Source organism: Lygodium microphyllum, chromosome 5, assembly GCF_053477565.2.
Source record: "Lygodium microphyllum isolate KBCC chromosome 5, Lygodium_microphyllum_v1.1.10, whole genome shotgun sequence".
Classification (NCBI taxonomy): domain Eukaryota; kingdom Viridiplantae; phylum Streptophyta; class Polypodiopsida; order Schizaeales; family Lygodiaceae; genus Lygodium; species Lygodium microphyllum.
Window position 1 is genome coordinate 117,576,749 of NC_141139.1, and position 18,722 is coordinate 117,595,470.

Below are 18,722 nucleotides of genomic sequence, written 5' to 3' on the forward strand. Positions count from 1 at the left end.
GTAGGAAAATTTGGTAAACTTGCATTCAGTCCCTATCCAAAGGTTGACTCTCCTTCAAACATTGCAAGCATCCCTTGGCATACTAATGGGCATCTTTTAGGATAGTAGACCACCATAAACTAACATGTAAGATCTTCTTTCCCGTAATTTCTCCTTAAAAATGGCCTCCTAACAGACTTGCATGGGCCTCATGTAACACTGCTTGCTACTCATATTCATGAACACATCTCCTAAGTACATTATCAGCTCCTCTATGGTATAATATATTCATAATAACCTAATATGACTTGCTCTTTAGTGCTAGCTTTCTCCATTGATCAACTGTCAAGAATTTTGGCATGAATCATTTCACCATAAAATGGAGTAGTTGATGATAATATGAGTCATGATCAATAACTTGAACTTCAAATATATTAACATTACGAAGGCAATCAAGAACTCCTACTTCCATATCATCACTTTTCAACTTGCTAAGATAATCAACTACCACTGCATGCTCCTTACCCAGAGTATGAACCAATTTATAATCAAATTCCTACAAAAATAACATCCATCTAGCAAGTCTTCCAATTAATCGAGTTTTTTTAATCAAGAATAATAATGCCTAGCGATCAACATGAAATATAACCTAATTACCTAGCAATTAAGGCCTCAATTTCTACAAAAATTACACTCACATTTTCCTAAAAACTACAAAGGCCTTTTCTCGATCTTATCTTCAAACATACTACATGCCTGTCTTAGTCAAACTAGTGAGGGGAGAACGAATATGAGACAAATACCTTAAGTATTTGCTTTGTTAATTCATGTGCCCAACAAACCTCATCACTTCCTAGAAACTTGATGGTTCTTTGGCCTTTTGAACAACTTCTATCTTTCTTGGATCCATAGCTATACCCTCTTCAAAAAAAATGTGGCTTAACTACACTCCTCTCTTAGCTACAAAGATAGACTTGTTCAAAAACATGCCAAATTTCCAACAACTATCAAAGTAGAGCCTAAGATGATTCAAGTGCTCTTTCTTGCTACCAAAAAAACACAAGTCATCTATAAATACTTTCATAAAAGTAGTTAGATATGGATCAAAAATCTTGTGTACAGCTCCTTGAAACTTTGAAGGTCCATTCTTTGGTCTAAATTTCATCACTTATTGACATAGGGTTTGCATTCCATGATGGAGGTCGTCTTAGCCATATCATCTAGATGCATCAAGATCTGATTGTATCATAAAAATCCATCTAGAAAACTATACATTTCATGCCTTGGTACATCATCAAGCAGAGAGTTAGTAAATGGTATTTGGAAAGGGTCTGAGCTTGTGACTACATTCATCCACACACACCTTGATCTTCCCATTCTTGTAGTCCACACACACCCCAATCTTCCCATTATTCTTAGGTATTATTACTCTTGGAGATAACCAAGTCACCTCATGGACTCATTTGATGAATCACACCCTAACTAGCTTATCTATCTCCTTGTCACTTGCTTGGTATAATTTGGATTCATTTGGTGCCTCTTTTGAATGCTCACCTTTGCATCCTTCTTTAGATTGATTCTTTGTTGACAAACTGTTGGATGAAAGCCCTTCATATCAATGTAGTCCCAAGCAAAGATATCTTGTAATTCCTTACAGAGCTTGATAATATCTTTCTTGAAGTCTTCCTCAATATACACACCAACCTTGATAGGTTTAACCTCTCCTTTGACATTCAGGGTTGACTTCTTGAACTTCATCATCCACTATTCTTACTGATCTTCTCATATTGTGCTCATATCTTTGCTCATCTTGTAAAATAGTTTTCTATCCCTCCTCATCTTGCGCATCTAAACTATCCATATACAATGCTCCATCATCTTTTTGATTTTTAGGTTTTTCCAATTTTCCTAATTTAGGATGGTTGGTCCTAGAGTCTTGAAATACTTTATGCTCGATAGTCCTTGATCTACCTTGAAAACTAGAGCACTCTTGACTTGCCAAAAGATCTTTAGGATGCTACCCTAACTCGTTTTAATTTGTAGGTTGGAGAGTTTGCTATCCAAAACTCCATTCCTACCACTATAGGGATTCTAATACCCTTTAATGATGCTTTCCACATCAAATTTGAATACGAGTACCATAGATGGATTTGCTTGAAGAAATAAAACTTCCTCATCATCTTCAATTTCTTCTACTAGGTTGATGGTCTGAGACACTGCTACTCTTCAAGATCACATTATTATTTGTAAACAATTTGATCTCCTTTAGACCTATGGGAATACACAAATAAATTTTTCCCCCAATCATGTTTCAATAATTTAGCTAATTTAAACTAAGGTCTACCCAAAAGCGTGCTATAAGCTCCTCCAACTTTTGACATTCTTAACACCACAAATTGACTTTGAACTTCAAGATTGCCACTTTGATGAGTTGGTTCTTCAAAATTCCTAATGGCTTAATCTTCTTCGATCTGCCATTTTCACCTAAAACGGTATAGGAAATAAACTTTTCTACTTCTTAGCCAAAATTATCTCTTTCATCAAAATATTTACTCCATATCCACCATCAAGAAGGATATCATCAAACTTCTCCCCAACATATTCAACTTGAACTGTAGGAACCTCATAATCCACCACATCTATCTATGTTGGTATCATTGGCCTAACATTCAAGAATTTCTTGATCCTGTCAAAATTTTCCTTCAAGAGCTTCCCACTTCTTTTGTTAATTTTTAGGAGAAGCCTTTTCTTGAATCTAGGTATCAACCCCAAGATATGATCCAAAGCCAACTCTAGAGAACATGCTGTTAGGGCTTGAAATAACTCATCTAAAACTCCTTGCATTTTTCCTAAAGTTGTATCTTCAGGTTGTTGATCTCCTTGATTAAGACTCAAGCTATCCTACTCCTTGTGATCTTCAATGTAAGAAAATATATTTAACACTCTTTTAGTTTGGTTAATTAGCTTATTTTAGAATAGGGTATAAAAGGCAAGAAGATCAATGTAACACATCTTTGCACAATGATTTGTAAAGTTCTCCATTCTTGGAGCTTGAGGGTTTCATATCTCCCCACTAACATTGAGTGTGGATACTCAATGCTCACCATTGCAAGAGGTGGATTTCTTGTAGCAACCTTTCATCTTGGTTCTCATTGTATTTGATTCAATTCATCTATGGCTACCTTGTACTATAGTTAAATGCAAAGTTCAGTTATGGCATTACTATGGCTAGTTGTCTCACATGTGGATTTTTTTATTTTCTTCATTTTAAAGATTATTTTATTTCAAGTTATCCATTGTTTTTTTCAATGGTATTAGAGCCTTGCTTTGATCTAATGGCAATGTCATTTTCAAGCTTTAATCTGGTTACTAGCACCATTAGAGGGTAACTCGAGTTAAATCTTGGTCACATGACTTGTTAAAATTCAAATTGTGACTATTTAGGATTCTTTGCAACAAGTTATGACTAACTTTGAGGTTCTTCGGAAAGATTTGAAGAATAATGGCAGTTTCTTGGACATTTTAGTAGCTTGTGCTCATTAGGAGGCCGATTTTGGAGGTTCTTGGAGTAATTATGCTGAATTTGAATTAAAATACTCTGCAAAAACCCAGATTATGGAGAAATCACATGTGAGAACTAGCCTTAGCCATACCATAGTTGAACCTTGCATTAAACTAGATCACAAGGTAGCTATAGTTGAATTGAATCAAATACAATGAGAATCAATATGAAAGGTTGTTGTAAGAAATCCATGTCTTGCAATGGTGGGCATTGAGTATCCACCCTCAATGTTGATGGGGAGGTAGGGAACCCTCAAGCTCCAAGAATGGAGAAGTTCACAAATGATTGTGTGGAGATGTGTAATAAATCAAATTTCATACCCATTTAGTTTGGTTGATTAGCTTATTTTAGGCTAGGATCCAAAAAGAATACCCTTTTAGTTTGGTTAGCTTATTTTAGGCTAGGGTATAAAAGGAAGAGAGTGCCAATGTAACACATATTTGCATAATCATTTATAAACTTCTCCATTCTTAGAACATGAGGGTTCCATATCTCCCCACCAACATTGAGGGTGGATACTCAATCATACCCTTTTAGTTAATTAGCTTATTTTAGCTTGGGGTATAAAAGGCAAGGGGGTGCCAATTGTTAACCCTCAAACGAACAAGGTGAAAAATCGGGAAAATCTAAAGCAAAAGACAGAACCAAGGCAAAAGCAGAAATAAGGAAACACAAGAAGTGTGAAAAGTCCTAAATCAAGGAGAGGTGCTCAAGAAAAATCACAAGTCAATACTGTTGTAAAAGAGCGCAAGGCGCACCGTGATTTATTTTAAGAGAGTTAGGCTCTGACCTGATGTGCAAATTGTAAATATAGATGGGTGGTAGGAAGGAAGCTAGGACGATAGGATAAAAATAGAAAAAAGGTCCTAGCTATGGCCAGTCATGTAAAAAGGGGATGAACGCCCAAATGGGATTTAGGGCTTTGTATATAAAGTTCAAAATAGGAACAAGAGCTCATTAATTGGTGTGTGGAAAAGTGAACTCTTATTCTTCTCTCCTTCTCTTCTCTTTGCTTGCTTGTGTGTGCTTGAGGGAGGGAGTGTGAGAGTGTGAGGGAGTGAGTGTGTGAGGGTGAGAGATCAAGGAGGTGAAGCTCTCCACCATCTCTTCTCTTCTCTTCTCTTCTCTTGTTTCGTGCATGGATATGGAGGATGGAGCTTGGAGGTGGAGGCTTGAGGATGCTTGAGCTTGCATCAAGAATTGTGGAGCTATTGGAGTGCTTGAGAGAGGAAGCAACTCAATCGGGCATCAAGCTAAGCTCACTACACTCATAGAGAGGGATAGGGCATTCACTATGTGAGAGGTAGCCATTAATGCTTGCTTGGAACACTTGAACAATAAGCGGTCTATGGGTCTTGGAAGTTAAGCTAGAGAGCTCCCAACATTTTGGTTCCATTGCGGGGACCAACAAATTCAAGCTTGAGTGCTTGCATACTTCAAATCTAGCATCGAAGTAAGGGTTTCACCCTCGAACCGGAGCTTGAGATAGATAGGAGGTATTGGGTTTTAATCCATGCTATAAGTAAGTATTTTTGGTTTTTGATGATTGGTTGAGTAGGAGAAATCCATTCAGTACCCTCCTTTTGATTGTTGTTGCATTTAGAGCAGGATAGGTGAGAGAAATCAGAGAGGGAAGCTTGAAGTTCAGTGCTATAAAACAGTCTTCAACAAGGCAATAACAGGGGAAAATGAAAACAAAAGAGTGCTCGGATGTGTCGGAGTCTAAGGTCGAGTAGTTGGGAAGGCTAAGGTGCATGATAGTGAGGGCTTAAGGTCTTGGGTGACCAAGAAAAACCTCATTTACATTTCAGGCTTTGTGTGTGTGTGTGTGGGAGAGAGAGAGCTTGCAGGTCGAGGCATGCATCAGATCAATCGGAGTGTATTGGGACTTTCAGTGACATTCAGGTATGGAAGGCCCTTAGCCTACACCCCTCCTTGATTCTTTGAAGTTTTGGTAGCCACTAGTAACATTTATCTTTAGATTTTTGGACAAATAAGTAATCAACACGTGTTTCGATCAACGGAATCGGATGCCCCCGACAGTATCTAATTCCTAGAGTCAAACCAAGCGACCTATCCAATTCCCAAACTCAGACCACTTGGAAAACCCTACCTAGTTCGATCGGACACCCTGTTTGATTTTGAAAATCGGGCAACCCATAATATGACACACAATTCATTTGATTAGACACTCAACCCATCTAATCATGACACACAAAAATCGAATGCACAAGAATCAGACCACTTAAACTAAAACGGTTCGATTGTGACGATCGAACCGCAGAGTCGAACCAACCCATCATGTCTAATTCCATAATCGGACCATCCAAAATCAGACCAGCTTCAATTGTCCAATCGTGTCTGATTGTGACAATCGGACCCGAACCTATTTGATCCCCAGAATCAAACACCAGTAAATTAGACATAGCATGAGCGAGAGAATTTGGGAAATTGACAAATCTCGACTAACGAGAATTGTGACCCACACTAAATGAACCCCCCAAACACCTCACACATAGTTACAAACCGAAAGATTGTGGTTGAATGGTCTGAAAGGGTGTTTGGTGTTGTGGGCTAAGCACCGGAGCTATGCACACTTTGTTTTTTCACTCACTCGGAATTGCACACTCGAAACTCAATTAAGGAAAGCTAAAAGCCTAATTTTGCACAATGTACAGAAAAAAGCACACACACACAGAGTGAGGGTAAGTCGAGGGATGATTGTAAGTAACAAAAGGGAATACACCTAGACCTAAGGACTTGAAGGAACCCGCCAATAAGAGACAACTTAAGGACATGGAAGGGATATCGAATCCCCAAAGGTAGGACCAAGCGGAGAACATGGCCAAAAATCTAAACCCAACAAGGACAAACAATACCACAAAGTGGATCTGCCCGGCCTTATCAACTTGATCAACAACTTGGCAAAAAAGGAAGTCCTAGACATGGAAGGAGGCAGCTCAAGCCGTAGAGGCAACGAGGAGCTTAACCTAGGAGACTTTCCTAAGGTTGTCCAACATTTAGTGAACCAATATGATGCTCAAACCTAGCTAGAACACCACAGTAGGCCGGTAGAGGACATCATAGCAGACCTAGAGGAAGAGAGAAAGCTAGCCTGCAAGACTCTGCAAGGCCTGGCTGCATACAACCAAGATGAGCAAACCAGAAACTTGCACCAGATCTTAGAAATGTGAGAGATCTAGAGAGAACTAGCCTTAGTGGGTAGGAATCGGTCAGAGAACGAGAGAGTGCTGGAAGGAGATCTCACACTGAGCGAGCTCCTAACAAAGTGGCTGCTAGATAACATGGTCGTAGAACAAAGCATTGCAACATTGGGAGCATCGCTACTAATGGGGTTGGGAGTCAACCAAGGATCTAAGAGTTAATAAAAAATCCCTGTGGTAGCAAAGCAACTAGACAAATACCAAGCTATCGACAACCCATATAGCTTTGTGGAGCATTTTGAGTAGGTTTGCAAAGCCAATAGCCTCATTGATCCTTCTCAATGCTCTCAAGCCTTTGGACTATGCTTAGGCAACAAGGGTTGGACCGTATACACAAGTCTGGATGCTACAAACTGTGCTGATTTCAATGGCTTGAAAAATCTCTTAATTAAGAGATTTTCAGAACCTAGATACTCCGATAACCTAATAGTGCGGCTTGTGAATGTCAAGCAGAAAGAGAGATAAGACATTCAAGATTATGTGACCCATGTAAGGAGCCTCTTCAAGAGAATTCCCCTGGGTGAGAGACCAATCGAAAGGGTGGTATGTATTCATCAACGGAATACCAGGGAAGGAGCTCTACAAAGCCTTGGCTAGCAACTCAATGGCAAGGGTCTTTGAAGAAGCTATTAGAGTGGACAACTAGCTCAAGGAAAGAGGCTCTAGAGGCTCAAATCAGGAAGAGTCCAATGCCAAGAGTTCCAAGAGAGCCTCAATGCCAAGTGAGATAATATACTCAAGCACTCAAGACAAAGGGAAGGGCACTGAGTCGGGACAAGAGCTAATAGAGATTAGGATGGACATAGCTAAACTATAGGAGATGATGAGATGACCAATGTGCCCACACATCCAATGTGTGTATTGTGCCAAAAACCACTTGCCAATTGAGTGTTAGGACCCTAGGTCACAACCTTGTGCTAATTGTGGTAGGTTCGGGCATGGCTCCATGCATTTTAGATCACCTTGGAGGCTCCCATACCCATAGCTTTACAGTCAGTGCAGCCCCACCTTGTGAACAGGCCACCAAATGTCTTTGGAAGGGAGCCTCGTTGGATCTTCTGGCACCAAATGGCACTAAACCAACCATTCCTAGGATGGAAATAAATCCTACATGTATCTCTAGACCACCTAGACCCTACGTGACCCATCCACTGAGTGACACTCCAGTCCACTATGTGGACGAGCCTAGCAATGATGAGCCTTATATAAACCCGTATGTGCCATACGATGAGGAAGGCAACACTATCTTCATGGAATATCAACCAATACCGAGGATGGCATTGGGTAGAGGAAGAGACAGAGACTTAGGAGGGCAAACCCAAGAACCAACCATGTGTTGAGTTGTGGTCACCCATATGATATTTTTCTTCATGCTGCCCCGAGAGGAAACAAGCAAACAGAGATAAGACTAACCTGAGATGCGCTGAGTGTGGAATCACTCATCTCTTTGTTGATTGCCCTAGGTGGAGATCATCCTCTAGTTTGGCAAATGATACATCAATTCCATTGGGGTTGTTCAATATCGAGACACTCGATGGGGAGACCTCACCTATCTCGTTGCATGTCATGACCCATGGGCAAACAAAGCACGCTAGCACATCATTGCCAAGGCCTAGCAACCTTGACGCAACCTCAGTTGGAAAGAGGATCCAAAGACGAAGGAAGAGGAGACCAGACGCTAAGGTCACCCTCAAAACTGATTGTGCCATGACTCTGTCGGTTGGAGGGAAAGCCATTGACGTAGAAGAAGAGACTTCGATGCCTCAGACGGGTGAAAAGGAAAGTGCTAAGGTTGGGGAGTACCCCAACCCGAAGCGCCGACTCGAAGCCATACAAGAAGGTGAAAGAATGGGTAAGGGAGGCCTAGGAGCACCTAAAGGACGCTGAGCCCATGGAGCCCCAAGAGGAACACCAAGGAAAAGGGAATTATCTTGCAAGAAAATCTATCTTGTAACATCAACAAGCTTGTTTATCATGTTTCATATGATCACACTGAAGAAAAGAACACCAGGCACAACAAATCTTCATACAGCATCATGTAGATCTCCCACGGTTTTGATAGAATCAACCATATTCTTCAACATCTTCACAAAATCCATCAATAGAACAAAGAAAGCAAAGGAATACACCATCTTTGAATGGAAACACATCACATAATATTCATCTTCAATATCTTCATAGTCTTCTCTCTCAATCCCTCATATACAATCACTCTGTTTCAGTAGAATTGACTATCTCTGACTCTCTCTCTCTCTCTCTCCATCAATCATACATCATATCATCACTACAATCTCTCAAAATCACTCTCAATAATCCTTCTTAGGTCGTGGATACCCCTCCCAAGAGGTATGTCTGATATGAAGAGTCACCAGAGCCACTACAGTGTCCTTTCATAGCTCACTACTGTCACTTCACTCTAGTCTTCACTTGAGTCTTTAGCAGCTACTTCTTTCACTTCTTTCAGCTCTTTTGCACTTATATTCACCTCTTTCCAAGGCTAGAAAACTTTCCCAAGCTACACTCTCATCCACCAGAACACATACAGAAGCATACAGAACAGTCACAGAACAGCTACAGTACAGAACAGAACAGAATAGAGACAGAGGCTCTACAGAAGACCTATAGAAGGTTACAGAAGGTCATCAAAACCACATAACTCACTTTCAAACCATTCCAAACTCTCACAAACCATTCAATAAACTTTCACAATATCTCAATCTTCATCAATCAATACTCCATCCCTCCTTACAGAAGACAATCAGAACAAAACAGACCAAAACAGAGCAAAACAGAACAAAACAAAAGGTATACAGAACCTATCAGAACATCACAGAACCACCAATAAACATCACGATCTTCCAAAACACCATCATTATCCTCCAAAACACTCTCAAACCACTTCCAAACTAATCAATCATCTCATAAAATCAACCATTCAGCTCTCAAAAACAACAAAAATCAGCCAAAAAACAAGTCATTTCAACACTCAACAGCCCATATAGAGAACAAGATCAATGATCTCTCAAGCATAAGCACCCCAATCTCTCCCCCACAACCAAAACCAAGAGAGGAAATGGAACCACAAGATAAACCGCCTCTGGACAAAGTCTAATAGCCTCAAGTCAACAAAATAATCAAGGCCATTGGTCGAGAACCACAGACTTAAAAGAGAGGCAAGTGACTAGCAACCTCCTCTATACACTGGTGACCACTTTGGTAACTCTAAGCTTAGGAAACCTGCTTAGGCAGCACACAACGCTATGGCAGGAGCTTAGGTAGTGGGTTGAAGAACCAAATGAGCCAATTGCCACAAACTTGCCTGAGTATGATGCAGAAATCCAAATACCAAGCCTAACTCTACACTCCATACCTAAATCCCTGCACATCAATGCCTTTTGGGAAGGCACGAAAATGCATGCAGTCTTGCCAGTCCTAGCACTGGGAGATGTCACCAAAAAGGGGATTGTGGGCCAGGAGTGAGTGTACTAAACCATCATGCGATACTCCAAAGTGTTAAAAATATGGTTAGTAAAGATCGCAATGATCTAGTTCTCTATTGACTTCATTGTCATGAAGGGAGTGGACTACGACATCTTGCTAGGCCACCCCTAGATGCACAATGCGAGAGTCGTAGAAGACTAGGGCAATGGTCTTATCTTCTTGGGCACTCAAACAAAAGTTGTGAGAGTGGAGATGGACACTTGGAAGACTACCCTAGTTGACCTAGACACCATCTCTACCATACTGAAGGGCGATGGAAAAACTAGGGGATCCTATGGAGCCCTTACTAAGCATATCCCGTGCCTTGAGGATGAACGAGGTTGGATGCACATTCTGGCTACCATCGACCTACCATTCTCAGATATTGAGGAGTACGAAAAAGTCATCAAGGTGACTAATTAGTTCATGGACACACCTTCTGTACCAGTCTACATGATGACTGGAGTCTACATGGAAGACCCACTCATGTTTCATTCCGATTCCCAAGCAATAGACGCGAGCTCCAAGAGGTCCTAGGTTACTCAACCAACAAGTTGGCTGGCAATCTAGCGAGGAATGACAAATGCTAAGCAAAGAAACACGGATAGAGGAACAATGAAAACCACAAGACCTACCAAAATGGTTCATGAAGCTCAAAAAGGGAGATAGGGTGGTGATCTTGCTGGGAGCCAAACGACAAGGGCAAGCAAGTGAACACATTGAGGGACCCACCAAGGTCAAGGAGGTCAATTTAGCTAGGAAGAGGGAGTCCCTAGGACCTGTCTTTATAGCCAATGACTTGGCTAGGCAAGATGAGGCAAGTCCCATTACGCTCTTGCAAGAGTATGTAGACATCTTTTCTTGGTCCCTAGACGAGCTCAAAGGGGTAGACCTGAGTGTAGTGACTCGCAACATACCCATGACACCTGATGCAACACCGGTCAAATAGCGATCATATCCCATGAATCCAAAGCACACTCACACTGTTAAGGAAGAAATTGACAAATTGATGAGAGCAAGATTCATCTACAAAATTGAACACATGGACTGGGTCTCACCCATAGTCATCATCCTAAAGAAAAATGGGAAGATTTGAGTGTGTGTCAATTACAAGAAGGTAAATGCAGCTACAAAAAGAGATAATTACCCACTGCCATACTTCAAGAGCTGTTCCAACCTGTACTACAAGGACTTTTCAAGATCCAACCTTTATTCTACAGCAACTCTCAAACTTGGAACCGCAAACTCCATAGGCACTACACCCTCTAATCCATATACCAACATGAAAGGTGTAAGTCTAGTTATTACTTTATATGTAGAATTGAAAACCCACATTGCAGAATCTATCTTTTCATCCCAATCTTTCCTATTGTTCTCAACTATTTTCTTGAGAATACGAAGAAAAATCTTGTTGGAGCTCTCTACTTATCCATTACCATATGGGTGATAAGGAGTAGACGTTTTATGCAATATCATATGCCTAATTTTCAATTCTTGAATAATCTGATTCAAGAAATGTTTAGCCATGTCACTGACCAACTCTATAGGGCATCCAAACCTGGTCATAATGTTAGAATATAAAAATTTGGTCACACTAGCTACCTTATTGTCCTTGAGGGCTTGAGCCTCCATCCACTTCATACAATAGTCAATGCAAACCAATATATAGTAATTACCTATCCTTTTAGTGTCAAGAGGTTGACCCTCCTTCAAACATTGTAGACATTATTTGGCATATTGATGGGCACCCCTCAAGATAGTAGGCCACCACAATTCTATCTACAATATTTTTTAGCCCATAATTTCTCTAGAAAAGTGACCACCTGACACTCTGAAATGGAATTCATAAAAGATTGTTGGATGTTCATATTCAAGAACATGCCTTCTCAAGACATTATCAACTCCTCTCTTGTACAAAGTATTCATAATAACATGAAATGATCTACTCTTCAATTCCAACTTCCTTCTTTGATTTGTTGTAAGGTGTACCGGCATAACCCCTTCTTGTAGGAAATGTAACAATTGGTCATAATATGAATCAAGATCTAGCACCTAAACTTCAAAGAGTTCAGCATCAAAAAGCTGATCAAGAACTCTTATTCCTACATCATCATTCTCTAATTTGCTAACTACATGTTCTTTTCCAAGAGTATCAATAACCTTGAAATCAAAATATTGCAACACCAACATACATCTAGCCAATCTATTTGTTAACTTATGCTTATTGATCAGGAACAAAAGAGCTTGGTGGTCCACATGAAAGATCACTTGATTACCTAGCAAGTAATGCCTAAATTTATGCACAAAGAAAACTATGCCAAGTGGTTCTCTCTTTATGATTGAATGATTCTTTTTAGTAGCATTCAATCTTCTACTTGCATAATAAATTGGTTTAAACCATCCAAGTACCTTATCTTGCATAAGCACTACTCCCATAGTAAGATAAGAGGAATCCATAAATACATGGAATGGTAGGTCCCATGTAAGAGGCTGTAATATTGGGGCCACCACTAACATTTTCTTAAGGATGCTCTAGACAAATTGCATGCCCTTCTTGGTTAAAGTGGTAAGGGAAAAACAAATATGTGATAAGTACCTTAAGTACTTACTATGCCATTTCACTCGACCCACAAATCTCATGGCTTCCTATACATTAGTCAAAGCTTTAGCCTTCTAAACCATTGCTATTTTTCTTGGATCTATAGCCATGTCTTCTTTAAATGAGATATTGCCCAATAGTACTCCCTGCTTTGGTGCAAAAATAGACTTGAAAGGGTTTAGAGACATGACTCCTTATCCCCCATCTAGTAAGACAACACCATACTTATTTATTTCATAATCAACTTGAATGGTAGGCACTTGATAATCCACAGCTCCTTGTTGGGTTGGTATGACTGCTTGACACTTAGGGATTGCCTAATATTGAACTAATTCATCTTCAAGAAATTCCTATTTCTTTTTCCAGATCTTGAGGAGCAACTTTGCCTTGAACCTTGGAATTAAATCCAAGATTATTTCTAAGGTTAATTGCAAGGAGCACTTTGCTAGAGCTTGAAAAAATGGCTCTTGTGTGAACCTCCTTCTTGAAAATTTCATGATGCCTTATCTTTAGGATATTGATCCTGCTGATCAGGATCTAGGGTAGCTTGACCCTCTTGATCATCAAACTCCTCAAATATTGGTGTCCCAACCACTTTTGCAGCTTTCTAACTTATTTTTTTCCCTTTTTCCTAGCTTTATCTTATTCTTTCCAATCAAGCTTCAAGCATACTTGGATTCTAGTGATATCTAATACCATAGATTCAACAGGAAAATCCCCTACTTTAATGCAATTAGAATAGTTGCATTCAATATGCATAGTTATAGCATTCAAGTTACCTAACACCTTCTCTACCCTTCCTTGAACTTTCTCTTGATGAATCTTCCCATAACTAGCCACACGTATACCTTCAAGAAGTTGCATTTGCTCATCATGGTTAGGAAGTTCCATGCGAACTGCTACAACTAGGGCAAGTGGATGCTATGGATGAGAGCTCTTACAAGTCTTATGTCATTGCAGGACCTTGCTACTAGCATACCTCTCTCAATCCTATGCCTTGCCCAAAGTTCATAGTTTGGTCCAACAAAATTTCCATGACCTCCACAATAGTGGCATTGTAACGTGTCCATGACCTCCACAATAGTGGCATAGTCCCATTCCGTTCCCCTAAAACAACATAAATCGGGACCCTAGTACTCTAGATTCTAGGCCATCATTCCTTGCTGTCAAATTCTTTCGAGAAAAGTTCCCGACCAACCGGGACCACCCTTCCGTAGGACAGACCCATGGTCACATCCACCGCACTTTTCTCGAGGTTGCTTTAGTTATCTAATTACCTATCACATTTAGTTTGACACGCAAAAACATCTTCCTTAATTAGCCAATTAGTCACTAGTTCCTTCACGTAACTTAAGCATTGACATAGAAAAGCAATGTCAAGCAAGTTCCTTTTCAGCAATTGATCTTATTTATCAATATTTGGAATACATCATATAATCCAGCCCAAAGGCTAATCCATAATCCGCCCGAAGAAAATCTAGCAATCCTCAGGGATCGCTATTCCAAGTTCCCGTAGACTAGTATGCGGGCCTGTAAAATATTACACGGCGCAGCAAACAGAATCTGAGAAAGAGATAGAGAGTACACAACACATAAGAGGAGAATCAGTAAATTCTTTAACTCCAAACAACTGATACAAAGATGGCTCTGTCCACCCGTGCGCTTCCACTGTGTCAAGCTTAGATGGCGATCTAGACAGAAGATAGGTGAAGAGCTTAAGGCTAGCTGGAACAACAACTCTGACTGGGTGAAAGATGAGTGTAAGATGGCTGCGAAGGGGTTTAGCTTTTATAGCCTGCGAAGGTCGTTAGGTCGGCCTGCTGACCGACCTACCATATGAGCCTCCACTAGTCGGCCAAGGAATATTCCAGGGAATATTCCCTTTACCATCAGGCCAATGCAATGTGCCTCGAGTTGCTACCAGCTTAACCACTTCGTCTAACCCAAAGATTAGACCCACAACAGTCACCTTTTTGCCATCCGGTCACATAGACCTCATCTCATATACAAGTCAGGACTCAACCAATGTCCGGGCTCACATTTGGCTTCTCCTCATAATGGGGGCCTTACAACTTTGAGCACCATGGATCATTGGTAGCACCTAATGAGGGTGGGGCATTGATCATATCTAACAGGGCCCCGAGATCCAATCTCGAGTCATGTCAGCCTCTTTTGGAGGACTCGGAGGCAAGAGATTTACAGCAAGAGCTGCCCTGGCACCCAAGCATCCTCCTGCTCCAAGTAGCACCCACGGAGAGACCTCTCGCGGTGGGTTCGGTCCACGTACCCGGTGCGGCTAACAACCCCCTTGGATAGGGTCAGGCAGACAGTCAAGGGTAACTGATTCTGCCTCTCCTTCCAGGATCTCAACCTGAAGCATTAATTATTTTCCAGCATTAGATTCCTTGAGCAAAGAAGTACAAACAGTGCTCCTAACTATACAAACACAATCAATCCAGTGGTCATTTGTTTGGCCAACTGCTAAGGTGTGAATCCTTCTCTCCGAATGCATCCAACATTTGATTAGGGATCAATTGCGACTTGGCAAGATCCCCTAAGGGTATGGTTGTTTGTTTTCCCTTTTATCCTTGGGCTAGAGTTTATACCATGTTAACCCAAATTAACAGAAACCTTAGGTTTCCTTATCTTAAGGTCAATAAATCCTGGACAACCTCCTTGTCCTATCTTGATTGGTTGATTTCTTGCTAGGCAATACATAACTTCCCTAACTTGGCAATTCAGCCTCAAGAAAGAGTGATGTAGCAGGATGACTACTCATCCTCTTGCAATTTAGCCTTGCACTTAGAACTCCCCAAACTTGTTCTAAGGAGTGGCAATTCTATTTTGTGATTTAACACAAAACCATGCCGCATTGCAACTTGTTGCATAGGTGTCGCACCTATCTTGTGGGATCATTTCTTCCATCAAATGGCATTCCTTGGTCAAGAAATACGTTTGGTCAAGATATAGGGTTTGGGATGTCCTCTTGACCCAACCCAACCCTAACCTTACTAGGCCGACAACGTTTGGCCCTAGGGCTTATAAATACAAACGGAAGTCTAGTATTTGGTCAATTGATCCTTAGGGTAAAACCCTAGATCATTGTTGCATGGGCGTTTAGCTAACCCTAACATTCTGTGAATGTGGGTAGGATCCTTGGGAATTGAAAGTCTTGACTTGGCATCCCAAGGGCGATACTAGGCAGAATTTTTAACGTAACTAAACCCTGCCTAGCACTATGAGGTGCTTGTCATACTAACTATTTATGCTTTTATGAATCCCATGTGGGCTATGTCATTATAAGCGATTTACTTAAATCGATCTAATTGTCTTGCGACAAGAAGTGATCTTTCCTTAGAGATGCTAATATTTTTCTTAATAATTGCAAGACATAACATTCCATGAAAATATGCGAGTCATAGTCTTTTTCCTTCTATGCAACTATAAAATGTACAATGACCATTTCTTTTCCTTGCCTAAACTATAATGATTGAAAATTTAGGACTAACTCATATAAAATCTACGTTGAATTTCATCAAGAACTATGCTCATAACCCTTTGCTTAATGCATTGAATTCAAGCTTTAATATGAAATGCATCCTTTTCTAAATAGAAACTTCGATAAAAGAACTTCATGCATGAGGGAATACCATGAGTCCGACATTTAATTAATCCTTCCTTCAGCACTTAACTCGACTTAAAATGCAAGCCTCCTCACATGCAACTGGCAAAATTCATAGTTTCCTTTCCATGCATTCGCAATTCTTTGGACAATGTTCAATGGGCATCTACGATGATTTTATACGCAAAACACGGCTAGGAAGTTATTACCTAAATGTATTATGCGCTATTCTTTTTTGCGAGGAAATCAAGGATGCATTTAGACAACTCCACCTTTTAAATCATGCAATATGCATTTAGGATTGCAACTTGGAAGTGCAAGAAATTTCAAATGCACATCATGCAACTAAATCTTGAAAATCGGGCGATCAATTAAAATTTCCAAGTGTAATCAAACTTGATTACAAGAATTGGACATGCCTAGTGCATTCTTTTCATGTGGAATCAATTTTTTTAGAACCTGGGCATTGGGGTTCGAGGTGTTGTCCACACACAAACTCGGAGTGGAAGCTCCCACGTGTGTGCCTCGCGTCTTTTGTTTGGGGGGCATTTGATGTAGTAATTTCATTCCAGAAATTCTCCTTGCCCTTGTTCTCGATCTCCGAAACTGCCTATTAGGTCAATAATTCTCTCCCATGCAGAAACTGGGGCCTTTAAGTTACGGTTTTGAAAACTTGAAAGCATGGGGTGAACAAGGATTATGGAAAGCTTCAATAGAAGCTTCCAAGGAAGCTTCCAAGCTTCTATGTCAGGTTGAAATCGTGGAGAGAGAGTGATGATGAATAGGAGAGGGTGATGATGATGATGACGGTGATGATGATTATGACAAAGATGGATATGGGGGTGGCAAGGCACACAGCCTGGCGGCGTGAAGGAGCACGATGTCCTCCTCAGGCGGCAACATTCCCCGTGTCTCTCTCTCTTTCTCTTCCCCCCCTCAAGCTTGGGGAGGGGGTGGTCTTATAGGTGGAAGGGGGAGGGATAGCCATACACATGGCTAATTGCATGCTTCCTCCTCCCACCCGTGCTCTCCCACTCCACACCACTCCTCTCACACTCCCTCTCCCCCTGCCATGCAACGGCTGAAGGGGAGGGGTTAATTAAAAAATTTTGCACTAAATTATCCATTATTTTTTTGCCTTTCCCATGAAGGGTGTTCCCACGTGGGCTTGTGGGTCTTTACCCTCGGCCTCTTTCACACAACGCGGGCTAGATTTTGATGATGCACGCGGAGTAAGCTTAGCCAAGGTCTTTTTGTCACGGGGAGGTCACTTGAAATTGCTCACTGTGCAGCGTGAGCGGGGTCTAAAATTATTAATATTTCGTGTGGAAATATTACATCCTCTCCCCCTTAGAGGAATCGAGATGTCCTTATCTCGAGAAGAACTGGGGGTATTGTTAGTTGAGAGTACTTTCATCTATCCAAGTGGCGTCCTCTTTGGGATAATCTTTCCATTGGACAAGGTATTCTCTCAAGGTTCTGGATCTCAAATGTCTCTCCCTAACATCTAAGATCCTGTCATGCCGTAGCTCAAGGACTCCTTGGCTAGGCATTACAACTTATTGATCATCAAGCACATGGCTAGGGTTAGGTACATACTTTTTCAATAGACTGATATGGAATACATTTTGAGCTTTTAGATTCTCAGGGAGTTGCAGTCTATAAGCATTAGGCCCTAGGCACTTGACAATCTTGTAGGGTCCACAATACCTTGTACTTAGCTTTTTACATTCACCCAAGAATAGGGAACTCTACTTTGGACGGACGTGAATGAAGACCATATCTCCTTTAGCAAAGGATCTATCTTGACATTTCAAGTCCGTGTAAGCCTTCTGTCTATCCTTGGCGGCTTGGATGTCCTATCTCATTGACTTGATTTGGCCATCCATATCTTCCAGCATCTGCTTTGAGACTTCAACCCTCAAGGTTGGATCTGAAAAATTTAAAGAACTACAACAGTCGTGCCCACACAATGCTTGAAAAGGGGTCGTCTGAATGCTTTGTTGGTAGGAAGCATTGTAGGCAAACTCAACCAATGGCAAGTATTGAATCCACTTTTTGGGTTCGCGGTAACAATGTGCCCTTTGCATATCCTCAATGACTTGGTTGACTCGCTTCGTTTGACCATCAGTTTGGGGATGGTAAGCTGTACTAAAACAGAGTTGAGTCCCAATGGCCTCAAAGATAGCCCTCCAGAAGTGTGATGTGAAGAGAGAGTCATGATCACTAATGATTCTTCTGGGAAATCCATGCAGT